Source organism: Schistocerca cancellata, chromosome 2 (genome assembly GCF_023864275.1).
Source record: "Schistocerca cancellata isolate TAMUIC-IGC-003103 chromosome 2, iqSchCanc2.1, whole genome shotgun sequence".
Taxonomy (NCBI): Eukaryota; Metazoa; Arthropoda; class Insecta; order Orthoptera; family Acrididae; genus Schistocerca; species Schistocerca cancellata.
Genome location: NC_064627.1, coordinates 534,934,199 through 534,949,265, shown reverse-complemented (window position 1 = coordinate 534,949,265; position 15,067 = coordinate 534,934,199). Strand labels below are relative to the sequence as shown.

The following is a 15,067-nucleotide window of genomic DNA, read 5'->3' as shown; positions in this document are numbered from 1 at the left end:
ACATAGATCCTATCCAGCCGACTGGCAGAATGACTGGTTACGTAGGTGTACGCTACCCGTTCACCGTGCAGTTGTTGCCATGTATCATGAAGACGCATGCCATGAATTAAATGTTCAAGTTCGATACATCTGTTCGTGTTAGGAGTTTGGTCTCTATCGTTGAGCACACAATTGAAGTCACCACCGAGGATGAGATGTGCACGATAAGCGCTAAGAAGAATGGGACCCTCGTTTTTATAAAATGTTGAGCGATCTCTCTTATGAGTGCTACCTGAGGGGGCGTACACGTTAACAATCTGCACACCATTCACTCGAAGAGAAATGCCACGACCACTAGGCAGCCGCTGCACATCCGTAAATGGTATACCGTCGCGCAGAAGTAAGGCAGTGCCTACAGCATCCTGGAGATTGATGTTATCAATGAGAACGTAACCGGGCACTTCTAAAACTGTGACTACCTCCTGTAGGAGGGCAATGTCAACGCTGGTACCATACAAGAAATCAGTTAGCGAACGGAGTTTCACCGCACTTTGAATTCTATTGATGTTAATTGTGGTAACGTTGTATGTTTGGCTATCGCACATGATGGTTCAGAGGACAATGAGCTCTGTGTTGGATCGTCCTTCTCGACGGCTTTGAATCAAACTCGTTGGGAACGTCTGGAGTACGAAACGAAATGTCAAAACCAATAACGGGTCAGAGAGTGCAAATGTCGCAGCGCGATGGTCATGCGCGAGAGCAGCTACTGCTGCATCTCCTCGTCCTGCCGCCACCACGGCTCATTGCTGTCGGGGTGCTGCGCGGTGCGCGCGCCGCCCTGCCCGCCACCGCCGGCTGAGTCTGTCAGCGTGGCCGCGTCCGCCTGGCCACCACGCGGGGCTGCGACTGACGTCAGCGAGTTCCTGCGGGAGCGCTGCTGCAGCTGCTCGCTACTCTGTTCGCTCTTCCTTTTAGCCATTACAGCGCTCTGTTCCCTCTCAGCGCTCAGTAGTGCCTTCAGGTGTTTTGTTTGTTCTCGAATGCGTTCTTGCCTCGCTGTGTCCTCGCAGCGCACGGAGCAAGAAGATTGAGGTTCAGACTCGCTGCCACTTTCTGACACGTGTACGGGTCTCAAATCATCCGACTTTTCCTCTTTGCTACTATTCCCTTTGCTTCTCCTTCGACGGACTTTCTTCGTTTCTGCTGCAGTCTCTACCGATAGGGGTGGTTCAGGCAAACTGATCTGCACCCGCTCCTGTATCTCAGACGGCTTAGTTTCAGAGGTGGCTGGCGCATCGTTGGTATCCAGCGGTAACTGCCCCGGTGAGGATGACGGTGCCGGATCGACGTCCGTCCTACCGCGAATGTCTTTGGCACTGCATTCCACCTGAACTGGCACCTCCGCATCGCTAACACGTTCCGGCTGCCGAGGTGGTGGTACCGTCCCCGCGACTACCTCACTCAATAGCGGAACAAGCTTTTCACTACCGTCTGCAGGATGTTCCCGTGGAAGTTGAAATGGACGTCGACGTGTACAGGTCATCCGCAGATGTTCCGTTGAATGGCAGATCGAACAGGTAGGGGGTTGTCCAATGTAAGTTACCTGTGCACGACAGCCGCCAATGGCAACATACGAAGGTATATGCTTTTTTAAGTCTACACGTACACTTCGCACCCCACTGTTAACTTGGTAGCGATATGCACTCGACCATTTTTCACTGGTAACTGACAAAACAGCGCCGTACAGTGACAGAGAACGTGCAATCAGATCATTAGGGCACTCGGGTGGCACATTAAATACCCTGACGGTTCTCACTCCGTATCCCGAAGGCACGATTTGGACGTTACTAATACTGCCATCATTATGACGAAATGGTCTCACACCAGCATGCTCCTCAACGAATTTCTCATAAGTGTCACTCGAAATAAATTTGATAAATAACGAGTACTGCACAAAGTCCAACTGGAACGTGTCGACTATATCTTCCGAATTCAGATCCTCAAAAATCCACTCATGGATTTCGAAAGCCGTTGGTCGCAAGGCAGCACGATCGAAAACACACTGAACGCTGTTCGCTCTGTTAATTGTCGTCATCTTACTTACAATAGTGGTACAGAAACAAACGTTAACAGCGCTCGCACACGCTGCTCAGCTCTCCACCGCAGCACTGCTCGCGACGTAAACACTGGCCCGCGCTACCGCCCGTCCCGCGCGATGTGCACTGGCCAAGTGCCTGAGCACGACTACCACTCGGCCACCTCGTCTGATGCATCGGAAACTGCGTCCCTCGCTAGTCCTTACGGAAAGAAGTCGTTTGTCGATTCCAAAACGCATCGTACTGTGGCTGGTGTTAACGCTGTAACGCCCTGCTGCAGTGCAGCTGACCAAGCTCCCACTCGTGAATCATTTAATGATGGCATCCGTCCACGTCGGTATCCGATCGGAGGAAAGTAGTCGGCCCACTTACTTACTGCAGAAATAAGCACCGAATCGTCGTGTAGCGTTGTCTAATGCAAATGAGAAATGTCCTGTGCATTCAGTATAACAACTACTGCAACGACGCGATTATCTCGATGCGCAACATTTATTTGTCACCTTCGTTGACCTCATCGCTGATGTTGCTTTCAAGTTTCTTTCGAAGAGCAAACCACGTTCTTCGTAGCCGAATTGTGAGACCAGAGGCTCCTGCTGTTGGCGATGGAGCCAGGGCCTATCAGATCGCTTCCGTATATGGCGGTCGGACGGAAAGCAAACTGTCGAAAGGCGACAGTTGTGCTACATTTGGGGGTATTATTGGCTCGATACGTTAAAATGACCCCCCCCCCCCATGAACCATGGACCTTGCTGTTGGTGGGGAGGCTTGCGTGCCTCAGCGATACAGATAGCCGTACCGTAGGTACAACCACAACGGAGGGGTATCTGTTGAGAGGCCAGACAAACGTGTGGTTCCTGAAGAGGGGCAGCAGCCTTTTCAGTAGTTGCAAGGGCAACAGTCTGGATGATTGACTGATGTGGCCTTGTAACAATAACCAAAACGGCCTTGCTGTATTGGTACTGCGAACGGCTGAAAGTAAGGGGAAACTACGGCCATAATTTTTCCCGAGGTCATGCAGCTTTACTGTATGATTAAATGATGATGGCGTCCTGTTGGGTAAAATATTCCGGAGGTAAAATAGTCCCCCATTCGGATCTCCGGGCGGGGACTACTCAAGAGGATGTCGTTATCAGGAGAAAGAAAACTGGCGCTCTACGGATCGGAGCGTTGAATGTCAGATCCCTTAATCGGGCAGGTAGGTTAGAAAATTTAAAAAGGGAAATGGATAGGTTAAAGTTAGATATACTGGGAATTAGTGAAGTTCGGTGGCAGGAGGAACAAGACTTCTGGTCAGGTGACTACAGGGTTATAAACACAAAGTCAAATAGGGGTAATGCAGGAGTAGGTTTAATAATGAATAGGAAAATAGGAGTACGGGTAAGCTACTACAAACAGCATAGTGAACGCATTATTGTGACCAAGATAGATACGAAGCCCACACCTACTACAGTAGTACAAGTTTATATGCCAACTAGCTCTGCAGATGACGAAGAAACTGAAGAAATGTATGATGAAATAGAAGAAATTATTCAGATAGTGAAGGGAGACGAAAATTTAATAGTCATGGGTGACTGGAATTCGAGTGTAGGAAAAGGGAGAGAAGGAAACGTAGTAGGTGAATATGGATTGGGGCTAAGAAATGAAAGAGGGAGCCGCCTGGTAGAATTTTGCACAGAGCACAACTTAATCATAGCTAACACTTGGTTTAAGAATCATGATAGAAGGTTGTATACATGGAAGAACCCTGGAGATACTAAAAGGTATCAGATAGATTATATAATGGTAAGACAGAGATTTAGGAACCAGGTTTTAAATTGTAAGACATTTCCAGGGGCAGATGTGGACTCTGACCACAATCTATTGGTTATGACCTGTAGATTAAAACTGAAGAAACTGCAAAAAGGTGGGAATTTAAGGAGATGGGACCTGGATAAACTGAAAGAACCAGAGGTTGTACAGAGTTTCAGGGAAAGCAAAAGGGAACAATTGACAGGAATGGGGGAAAGAAATACAGTAGAAGAAGAATGGGTAGCTTTGAGGGATGAAGTAGTGAAGGCAGCAGAGGATCAAGTAGGTAAAAAGACGAGGGCTAGTAGAAATCCTTGGGTAACAGAAGAAATATTGAATTTAATTGATGAAAGGAGAAAATATAAAAATGCAGTAAGTGAAACAGGCAAAAAGGAATACAAACGTCTCAAAAATGAGATCGACAGGAAGTGCAAAATGGCTAAGCAGGGATGGCCAGAGGACAAATGTAAGGATGTAGAGGCTTATCTCACTAGGGGTAAGATAGATACTGCCTACAGGAAAATTAAAGAGACCTTTGGAGATAAGAGAACCACTTGTATGAGCATCAAGAGCTCAGATGGAAACCCAGTTCTAAGCAAAGAAGGGAAAGCAGAAAGGTGGAAGGAGTATATAGAGGGTCTATACAAGGGCGATGAACTTGAGGACAATATTATGGAAATGGAAGAGGATGTAGATGAAAACGAAATGGGAGATACGATACTGCGTGAAGAGTTTGACAGAGCACTGAAAGCCCTGGGTCGAAACAAGGCCCCCGGAGTAGACAACATTCCATTGGAATTACTGACGGCCTTGGGAGCCAGTCCTGACAAAACTCTACCGCCTGGTGAGCAAGATGTATGAAACAGGCGAAATACCCTCAGACTTCAAGAAGAATATAATAATTCCAATCCCAAAGAAAGCAGGTGTTGACAGATGTGAAAATTACCGAACAATCAGTTTAATAAGCCACAGAATTCTTTACAGACGAATGGAAAAACTAGTAGAAGCCAACCTCGGGGAAGATCAGTTTGGATTCCATAGAAATGTTGGAACACCTGAGGCAAAACTGACCTTACGACTTATCTTAGAAGAAAGATTAAGGAAAGGCAAACCTACGTTTCTAGCATTTGTAGACTTAGAGAAAGCTTTTGACAATGTTGACTGGAATACTCTCTTTCAAATTCTAAAGGTGGCAGGGGTAAAATACAGGGAGCGAAAGGCTATTTACAATTTGTACAGAAACCAGATGGCAGTTATAAGAGTTGAGGGACATGAAAGGGAAGCAGTGGTTAAGAAGGGAGTAAGACAGCGTTGTAACCTCTCCCCGATGTTATTCAATCTGTATATTGAGCAAGCAATAAAGGAAACAAAAGGAAAATTCGGAGTAGGTATTAAAATACATGGAGAAGAAATAAAAACTTTGAGGTTCGCCGATGACATTGTAATTCTGTCAGAGACAGCAAAGGACTTGGAAGAGCAGTTGAATGGAATGGATGGTGTCTTGAAGGGAGGATATAAGATGAACATCAACAAAAGCAAAACGAGGATAATGGAATGTAGTCGAATTAAATCGGGTGATGTTGAGAATATTAGATTAGGAAATGAGACACTTAAAGTAGTAAAGGAGTTTTGCTATTTGGGGAGCGAAATAACTGATGATGGTCGAAGTGGAGAGGATATAAAATATAGACTGGCAATGGCAAGGAAAGCGTTTCTGAAGAAGAGAAATTTGTTAACATCGAGTATAGATTTAAGTGTCAGGAAGTCATTTCTGAAAGTATTTGTATGGAGTGTAGCCATGTATGGAAGTGAAACATGGACGGTAAATAGTTTGGACAACTAGAGAATAGAAGCTTTCGAAATGTGGTGCTACAGAAGAATGCTGAAGATTAGATGGGTAGATCACATAACTAATGAGGAATTATTGAATAGGATTGGGGAGAAGAGGAGTTTGTGGCACAACTTGACCAGAAGAAGGGATCGGTTGGTAGGACATGTTCTGAGGCATCAAGGGATCACCAATTTAGTATTGGAGGGCAGCGTGGAGGGTAAAAATCGTCGGGGGAGACCAAGAGATAAATACACTAAGCAGATTCAGAAGGATGTAGGTTGCAGTAGGTACTGGGAGATGAAGAAGCTTGCACAGGATAGAGTAGCATGGAGAGCTGCATCAAACCAGTCTCAGGACTGAAGACCATAACAACAACAACGTTAAAATGACTGTGAGAAGTAAGCACTTAACTATGAGTGAGAAACCACCGTTCTCAAACACCGCCATGGTGCCAAACCTCGATTCGTTTATAAATCTTGAGGTGATGTTTGATTCGGAAGACGTACGCTATCGAATGTTGTGTCCTTCCAATTGGTAGGCGTTTAGTTTCGTATTTCTTACAGATGTAATCTGCCACCTACACGTTCCATTGCTAGTACTGAGTGGCGTTTCGCATGTAGAAGGCGTGATCCGAAATGGGTGCTTTACGTAAAGTTCTTCGACGAGGATGGGATTCGAACCCACGCGTGCAGAGCACATTGGATTAGCAGTCCAACGCCTTAACCACTCGGCCACCTCGTCTGATGCATCGGAAACTGCGTCCCTCGCTAGTCCTTACGGAAAGAAGTCGTTTGTCGATTCCAAAACGCATCGTACTGTGGCTGGTGTTAACGCTGTAACGCCCTGCTGCAGTGCAGCTGACCAAGCTCCCACTCGTGAATCATTTAATGATGGCATCCGTCCACGTCGGTATCCGATCGGAGGAAAGTAGTCGGCCCACTTACTTACTGCAGAAATAAGCACCGAATCGTCGTGTAGCGTTGTCTAATGCAAATGAGAAATGTCCTGTGCATTCAGTATAACAACTACTGCAACGACGCGATTATCTCGATGCGCAACATTTATTTGTCACCTTCGTTGACCTCATCGCTGATGTTGCTTTCAAGTTTCTTTCGAAGAGCAAACCACGTTCTTCGTAGCCGAATTGTGAGACCAGAGGCTCCTGCTGTTGGCGATGGAGCCAGGGCCTATCAGATCGCTTCCGTATATGGCGGTCGGACGGAAAGCAAACTGTCGAAAGGCGACAGTTGTGCTACATTTGGGGGTATTATTGGCTCGATACGTTAAAATGACCCCCCCCCCCCCCCATGAACCATGGACCTTGCCGTTGGTGGGGAGGCTTGCGTGCCTCAGCGATACAGATAGCCGTACCGTAGGTACAACCACAACGGAGGGGTATCTGTTGAGAGGCCAGACAAACGTGTGGTTCCTGAAGAGGGGCAGCAGCCTTTTCAGTAGTTGCAAGGGCAACAGTCTGGATGATTGACTGATGTGGCCTTGTAACAATAACCAAAACGGCCTTGCTGTATTGGTACTGCGAACGGCTGAAAGTAAGGGGAAACTACGGCCATAATTTTTCCCGAGGTCATGCAGCTTTACTGTATGATTAAATGATGATGGCGTCCTGTTGGGTAAAATATTCCGGAGGTAAAATAGTCCCCCATTCGGATCTCCGGGCGGGGACTACTCAAGAGGATGTCGTTATCAGGAGAAAGAAAACTGGCGCTCTACGGATCGGAGCGTTGAATGTCAGATCCCTTAATCGGGCAGGTAGGTTAGAAAATTTAAAAAGGGAAATGGATAGGTTAAAGTTAGATATACTGGGAATTAGTGAAGTTCGGTGGCAGGAGGAACAAGACTTCTGGTCAGGTGACTACAGGGTTATAAACACAAAGTCAAATAGGGGTAATGCAGGAGTAGGTTTAATAATGAATAGGAAAATAGGAGTACGGGTAAGCTACTACAAACAGCATAGTGAACGCATTATTGTGACCAAGATAGATACGAAGCCCACACCTACTACAGTAGTACAAGTTTATATGCCAACTAGCTCTGCAGATGACGAAGAAACTGAAGAAATGTATGATGAAATAGAAGAAATTATTCAGATAGTGAAGGGAGACGAAAATTTAATAGTCATGGGTGACTGGAATTCGAGTGTAGGAAAAGGGAGAGAAGGAAACGTAGTAGGTGAATATGGATTGGGGCTAAGAAATGAAAGAGGGAGCCGCCTGGTAGAATTTTGCACAGAGCACAACTTAATCATAGCTAACACTTGGTTTAAGAATCATGATAGAAGGTTGTATACATGGAAGAACCCTGGAGATACTAAAAGGTATCAGATAGATTATATAATGGTAAGACAGAGATTTAGGAACCAGGTTTTAAATTGTAAGACATTTCCAGGGGCAGATGTGGACTCTGACCACAATCTATTGGTTATGACCTGTAGATTAAAACTGAAGAAACTGCAAAAAGGTGGGAATTTAAGGAGATGGGACCTGGATAAACTGAAAGAACCAGAGGTTGTACAGAGTTTCAGGGAAAGCAAAAGGGAACAATTGACAGGAATGGGGGAAAGAAATACAGTAGAAGAAGAATGGGTAGCTTTGAGGGATGAAGTAGTGAAGGCAGCAGAGGATCAAGTAGGTAAAAAGACGAGGGCTAGTAGAAATCCTTGGGTAACAGAAGAAATATTGAATTTAATTGATGAAAGGAGAAAATATAAAAATGCAGTAAGTGAAACAGGCAAAAAGGAATACAAAAGTCTCAAAAATGAGATCGACAGGAAGTGCAAAATGGCTAAGCAGGGATGGCCAGAGGACAAATGTAAGGATGTAGAGGCTTATCTCACTAGGGGTAAGATAGATACTGCCTACAGGAAAATTAAAGAGACCTTTGGAGATAAGAGAACCACTTGTATGAGCATCAAGAGCTCAGATGGAAACCCAGTTCTAAGCAAAGAAGGGAAAGCAGAAAGGTGGAAGGAGTATATAGAGGGTCTATACAAGGGCGATGAACTTGAGGACAATATTATGGAAATGGAAGAGGATGTAGATGAAAACGAAATGGGAGATACGATACTGCGTGAAGAGTTTGACAGAGCACTGAAAGCCCTGGGTCGAAACAAGGCCCCCGGAGTAGACAACATTCCATTGGAATTACTGACGGCCTTGGGAGCCAGTCCTGACAAAACTCTACCGCCTGGTGAGCAAGATGTATGAAACAGGCGAAATACCCTCAGACTTCAAGAAGAATATAATAATTCCAATCCCAAAGAAAGCAGGTGTTGACAGATGTGAAAATTACCGAACAATCAGTTTAATAAGCCACAGAATTCTTTACAGACGAATGGAAAAACTAGTAGAAGCCAACCTCGGGGAAGATCAGTTTGGATTCCATAGAAATGTTGGAACACCTGAGGCAAAACTGACCTTACGACTTATCTTAGAAGAAAGATTAAGGAAAGGCAAACCTACGTTTCTAGCATTTGTAGACTTAGAGAAAGCTTTTGACAATGTTGACTGGAATACTCTCTTTCAAATTCTAAAGGTGGCAGGGGTAAAATACAGGGAGCGAAAGGCTATTTACAATTTGTACAGAAACCAGATGGCAGTTATAAGAGTTGAGGGACATGAAAGGGAAGCAGTGGTTAAGAAGGGAGTAAGACAGCGTTGTAGCCTCTCCCCGATGTTATTCAATCTGTATATTGAGCAAGCAATAAAGGAAACAAAAGGAAAATTCGGAGTAGGTATTAAAATACATGGAGAAGAAATAAAAACTTTGAGGTTCGCCGATGACATTGTAATTCTGTCAGAGACAGCAAAGGACTTGGAAGAGCAGTTGAATGGAATGGATGGTGTCTTGAAGGGAGGATATAAGATGAACATCAACAAAAGCAAAACGAGGATAATGGAATGTAGTCGAATTAAATCGGGTGATGTTGAGAATATTAGATTAGGAAATGAGACACTTAAAGTAGTAAAGGAGTTTTGCTATTTGGGGAGCGAAATAACTGATGATGGTCGAAGTGGAGAGGATATAAAATATAGACTGGCAATGGCAAGGAAAGCGTTTCTGAAGAAGAGAAATTTGTTAACATCGAGTATAGATTTAAGTGTCAGGAAGTCATTTCTGAAAGTATTTGTATGGAGTGTAGCCATGTATGGAAGTGAAACATGGACGGTAAATAGTTTGGACAACTAGAGAATAGAAGCTTTCGAAATGTGGTGCTACAGAAGAATGCTGAAGATTAGATGGGTAGATCACATAACTAATGAGGAATTATTGAATAGGATTGGGGAGAAGAGGAGTTTGTGGCACAACTTGACCAGAAGAAGGGATCGGTTGGTAGGACATGTTCTGAGGCATCAAGGGATCACCAATTTAGTATTGGAGGGCAGCGTGGAGGGTAAAAATCGTCGGGGGAGACCAAGAGATAAATACACTAAGCAGATTCAGAAGGATGTAGGTTGCAGTAGGTACTGGGAGATGAAGAAGCTTGCACAGGATAGAGTAGCATGGAGAGCTGCATCAAACCAGTCTCAGGACTGAAGACCATAACAACAACAACGTTAAAATGACTGTGAGAAGTAAGCACTTAACTATGAGTGAGAAACCACCGTTCTCAAACACCGCCATGGTGCCAAACCTCGATTCGTTTATAAATCTTGAGGTGATGTTTGATTCGGAAGACGTACGCTATCGAATGTTGTGTCCTTCCAATTGGTAGGCGTTTAGTTTCGTATTTCTTACAGATGTAATCTGCCACCTACACGTTCCATTGCTAGTACTGAGTGGCGTTTCGCATGTAGAAGGCGTGATCCGAAATGGGTGCTTTACGTAAAGTTCTTCGACGAGGATGGGATTCGAACCCACGCGTGCAGAGCACATTGGATTAGCAGTCCAACGCCTTAACCACTCGGCCACCTCGTCTGATGCATCGGAAACTGCGTCCCTCGCTAGTCCTTACGGAAAGAAGTCGTTTGTCGATTCCAAAACGCATCGTACTGTGGCTGGTGTTAACGCTGTAACGCCCTGCTGCAGTGCAGCTGACCAAGCTCCCACTCGTGAATCATTTAATGATGGCATCCGTCCACGTCGGTATCCGATCGGAGGAAAGTAGTCGGCCCACTTACTTACTGCAGAAATAAGCACCGAATCGTCGTGTAGCGTTGTCTAATGCAAATGAGAAATGTCCTGTGCATTCAGTATAACAACTACTGCAACGACGCGATTATCTCGATGCGCAACATTTATTTGTCACCTTCGTTGACCTCATCGCTGATGTTGCTTTCCAGTTTCTTTCGAAGAGCAAACCACGTTCTTCGTAGCCGAATTGTGAGACCAGAGGCTCCTGCTGTTGGCGATGGAGCCAGGGCCTATCAGATCGCTTCCGTATATGGCGGTCGGACGGAAAGCAAACTGTCGAAAGGCGACAGTTGTGCTACATTTGGGGGTATTATTGGCTCGATACGCTAAAATGACCCCCCCCATGAACCATGGACCTTGCCATTGGTGGGGAGGCTTGCGTGCCTCAGCGATACAGATAGCCGTACCGTAGGTACAACCACAACGGAGGGGTATCTGTTGAGAGGCCAGACAAACGTGTGGTTCCCGAAGAGGGGCAGCAGCCTTTTCAGTAGTTGCAAGGGCAACAGTCTGGATGATTGACTGATGTGGCCTTGTAACAATAACCAAAACGGCCTTGCTGTATTGGTACTGCGAACGGCTGAAAGCAAGGGGAAACTACGGCCATAATTTTTCCCGAGGGCATGCAGCTTTACTGTATGATTAAATGATGATGGCGTCCTGTTGGGTAAAATATTCCGGAGGTAAAATAGTCCCCCATTCGGATCTCCGGGCGGGGACTACTCAAGAGGATGTCGTTATCAGGAGAAAGAAAACTGGCCCTCTACGGATCGGAGCGTGGAATGTCAGATCCCTTAATCGGGCAGGTAGGTTAGAAAATTTAAAAAGGGAAATGGATAGGTTAAAGTTAGATATACTGGGAATTAGTGAAGTTCGGTGGCAGGAGGAACAAGACTTCTGGTCAGGTGACTACAGGGTTATAAACACAAAGTCAAATAGGGGTAATGCAGGAGTAGGTTTAATAATGAATAGGAAAATAGGAGTACGGGTAAGCTACTACAAACTGCATAGTGAACGCATTATTGTGACCAAGATAGATACGAAGCCCACACCTACTACAGTAGTACAAGTTTATATGCCAACTAGCTCTGCAGATGACGAAGAAATTGAAGAAATGTATGATGAAATAGAAGAAATTATTCAGATAGTGAAGGGAGACGAAAATTTAATAGTCATGGGTGACTGGAATTCGAGTGTAGGAAAAGGGAGAGAAGGAAACGTAGTAGGTGAATATGGATTGGGGCTAAGAAATGAAAGAGGGAGCCGCCTGGTAGAATTTTGCACAGAGCACAACTTAATCATAGCTAACACTTGGTTTAAGAATCATGATAGAAGGTTGTATACATGGAAGAACCCTGGAGATACTAAAAGGTATCAGATAGATTATATAATGGTAAGACAGAGATTTAGGAACCAGGTTTTAAATTGTAAGACATTTCCAGGGGCAGATGTGGACTCTGACCACAATCTATTGGTTATGACCTGTAGATTAAAACTGAAGAAACTGCAAAAAGGTGGGAATTTAAGGAGATGGGACCTGGATAAACTGAAAGAACCAGAGGTTGTACAGAGTTTCAGGGAGAGCATAAGGGAACAATTGACAGGAATGGGGGAAAGAAATACAGTAGAAGAAGAATGGGTAGCTTTGAGGGATGAAGTAGTGAAGGCAGCAGAGGATCAAGTAGGTAAAAAGACGAGGGCTAGTAGAAATCCTTGGGTAACAGAAGAAATATTGAATTTAATTGATGAAAGGAGAAAATATAAAAATGCAGTAAGTGAAGCAGGCAAAAAGGAATACAAACGTCTCAAAAATGAGATCGACAGGAAGTGCAAAATGGCTAAGCAGGGATGGCCAGAGGACAAATGTAAGGATGTAGAGGCTTATCTCACTAGGGGTAAGATAGATACTGCCTACAGGAAAATTAAAGAGACCTTTGGAGATAAGAGAACCACTTGTATGAGCATCAAGAGCTCAGATGGAAACCCAGTTCTAAGCAAAGAAGGGAAAGCAGAAAGGTGGAAGGAGTATATAGAGGGTCTATACAAGGGCGATGAACTTGAGGACAATATTATGGAAATGGAAGAGGGTGTAGATGAAGACGAAATGGGAGATACGATACTGCGTGAAGAGTTTGACAGAGCACTGAAAGCCCTGGGTCGAAACAAGGCCCCCGGTGTAGACAACATTCCATTGGAACTACTGACGGCCTTGGGAGAGCCAGTCCTGACAAAACTCTACCGCCTGGTGAGCAAGATGTATGAAACAGGCGAAATACCTTCAGACTTCAAGAAGAATATAATAATTCCAATCCCAAAGAAAGCAGGTGTTGACAGATGTGAAAATTACCGAACAATCAGTTTAATAAGCCACAGCTGCAAAATACTAACACGTATTCTTTACAGACGAATGGAAAAACTAGTAGAAGCCGACCTCGGGGAAGATCAGTTTGCATTCCGTAGAAATGTTGGAACACCTGAGGCAAAACTGACTTTACGACTTATCTTAGAAGAAAGATTAAGGAAAGGCAAACCTACGTTTCTAGCATTTGTAGACTTAGAGAAAGCTTTTGACAATGTTGACTGGAATACTCTCTTTCAAATTCTAAAGGTGGCAGGGGTAAAATACAGGGAGCGAAAGGCTATTTACAATTTGTACAGAAACCAGATGGCAGTTATAAGAGTTGAGGGACATGAAAGGGAAGCAGTGGTTAAGAAGGGAGTAAGACAGCGTTGTAGCCTCTCCCCGATGTTATTCAATCTGTATATTGAGCAAGCAGTAAAGGAAACAAAAGAAAAATTCGGAGTAGGTATTAAAATACATGGAGAAGAAATAAAAACTTTGAGGTTCGCCGATGACATTGTAATTCTGTCAGAGACAGCAAAGGACTTGGAAGAGCAGTTGAATGGAATGGATGGTGTCTTGAAGGGAGGATATAAGATGAACATCAACAAAAGCAGAACGAGGATAATGGAATGTAGTCGAATTAAATCGGGTGATGTTGAGGTATTAGATTAGGAAATGAGACACTTACAGTAGTAAAGGAGTTTTGCTATTTGAGGAGCAAAATAACTTATGATGGACGAAGTAGAGAGGATATAAAATGTAGACTGGCAATGGCAAGGTAAGCGTTTCTGAAGAAGAGAAATTTGTTAAGATCGAGTATAGATTTAAGTGTCAGGAAGTCGTTTCTGGAAGTATTTGTATGGAGTGTAGCCATGTATGGAAGTGAAACATGGAATAGTTTGGACAAGAAGAGAATAGAAGCTTTCGAAATGTGGTGCTACAGAAGAATGCTGAAGATTAGATGGGTAGATCACATAACTAATGAGGAAGTATTGAATAGGATTGCGGAGAAGAGGAGTTTGTGGCACAACTTGACCAAAAGAAGGGATCGGTTGGTAGGACATGTTCTGAGGCATCAAGGGATCACCAATTTAGTATTGGAGGGCAGCGTGGAGGGTAAAAATCGTCGGGGGAGACCAAGAGATAAATACACTAAGCAGATTCAGAAGGATGTAGGTTGCAGTAGGTACTGGGAGATGAAGAAGCTTGCACAGGATAGAGTAGCATGGAGAGCTGCATCAAACCAGTCTCAGGACTGAAGAATATAACAACAACGACGTTAAAATGACTGCGAGAAGTAAGCACTTAACTATGAGTGAGAAACCACCGTTCCCAAACACCGCCATGGTGCCAAACCTCGATTCGTTTATAAATCTTGAGGTGATGTTTGATTCGGAAGACGTACGCTATCGAATGTTGTGTCCTTCCAATTGGTAGGCGGTTTAGTTTCGTATTTCTTACAGATGTTATCTGCCACCTACACGTTCCATTGCTACTAGTGAGTGGCGTTTCGCATGTAGAAGGCGTGATCCGAAATGGGTGCTTTACGTAAAATTCTTCGACGAGGATGGGATTCGAACCCACGCGTGCAGAGCACATTGGATTAGCAGTCCAACGCCTTAACCACTCGGCCACCTCGTCTGATGCATCGGAAACTGCGTCCCTCGCTAGTCCTTACGGAAAGAAGTCGTTTGTCGATTCCAAAACGCATCGTACTGTGGCTGGTGTCAACGCTGTAACGTCCTGCTGCAGTGCAGCTGACCAAGCTCCCACTCGTGAATCATTTAATGATGGCATCCGTCCACGTCGGTATCCGATCGGAGGAAAGTAGTCGGCCCACTTACTTACTGCAGAAATAAGCACCGAATCGTCGTGTAG

The 15,067-nt window shown here is 44.6% G+C and overlaps 3 non-coding genes across 3 annotated transcripts; all 3 read right to left on the bottom strand.

The window, feature by feature from the left end:
• Positions 1 to 6,353: 6,353 nt before the first annotated feature.
• Positions 6,354 to 6,435, bottom strand: Trnas-gcu (transfer RNA serine (anticodon GCU)). Its single transcript has one exon. It is a non-coding gene; the product is annotated as a tRNA-Ser (tRNA).
• Positions 6,436 to 10,547: 4,112 nt separating this feature from the next.
• Trnas-gcu (transfer RNA serine (anticodon GCU)) lies at positions 10,548 to 10,629 on the bottom strand. Its single transcript has one exon. It is a non-coding gene; the product is annotated as a tRNA-Ser (tRNA).
• Positions 10,630 to 14,748: 4,119 nt separating this feature from the next.
• On the bottom strand, positions 14,749 to 14,830 carry Trnas-gcu (transfer RNA serine (anticodon GCU)). Its single transcript has one exon. It is a non-coding gene; the product is annotated as a tRNA-Ser (tRNA).
• Positions 14,831 to 15,067: the final 237 nt, after the last annotated feature.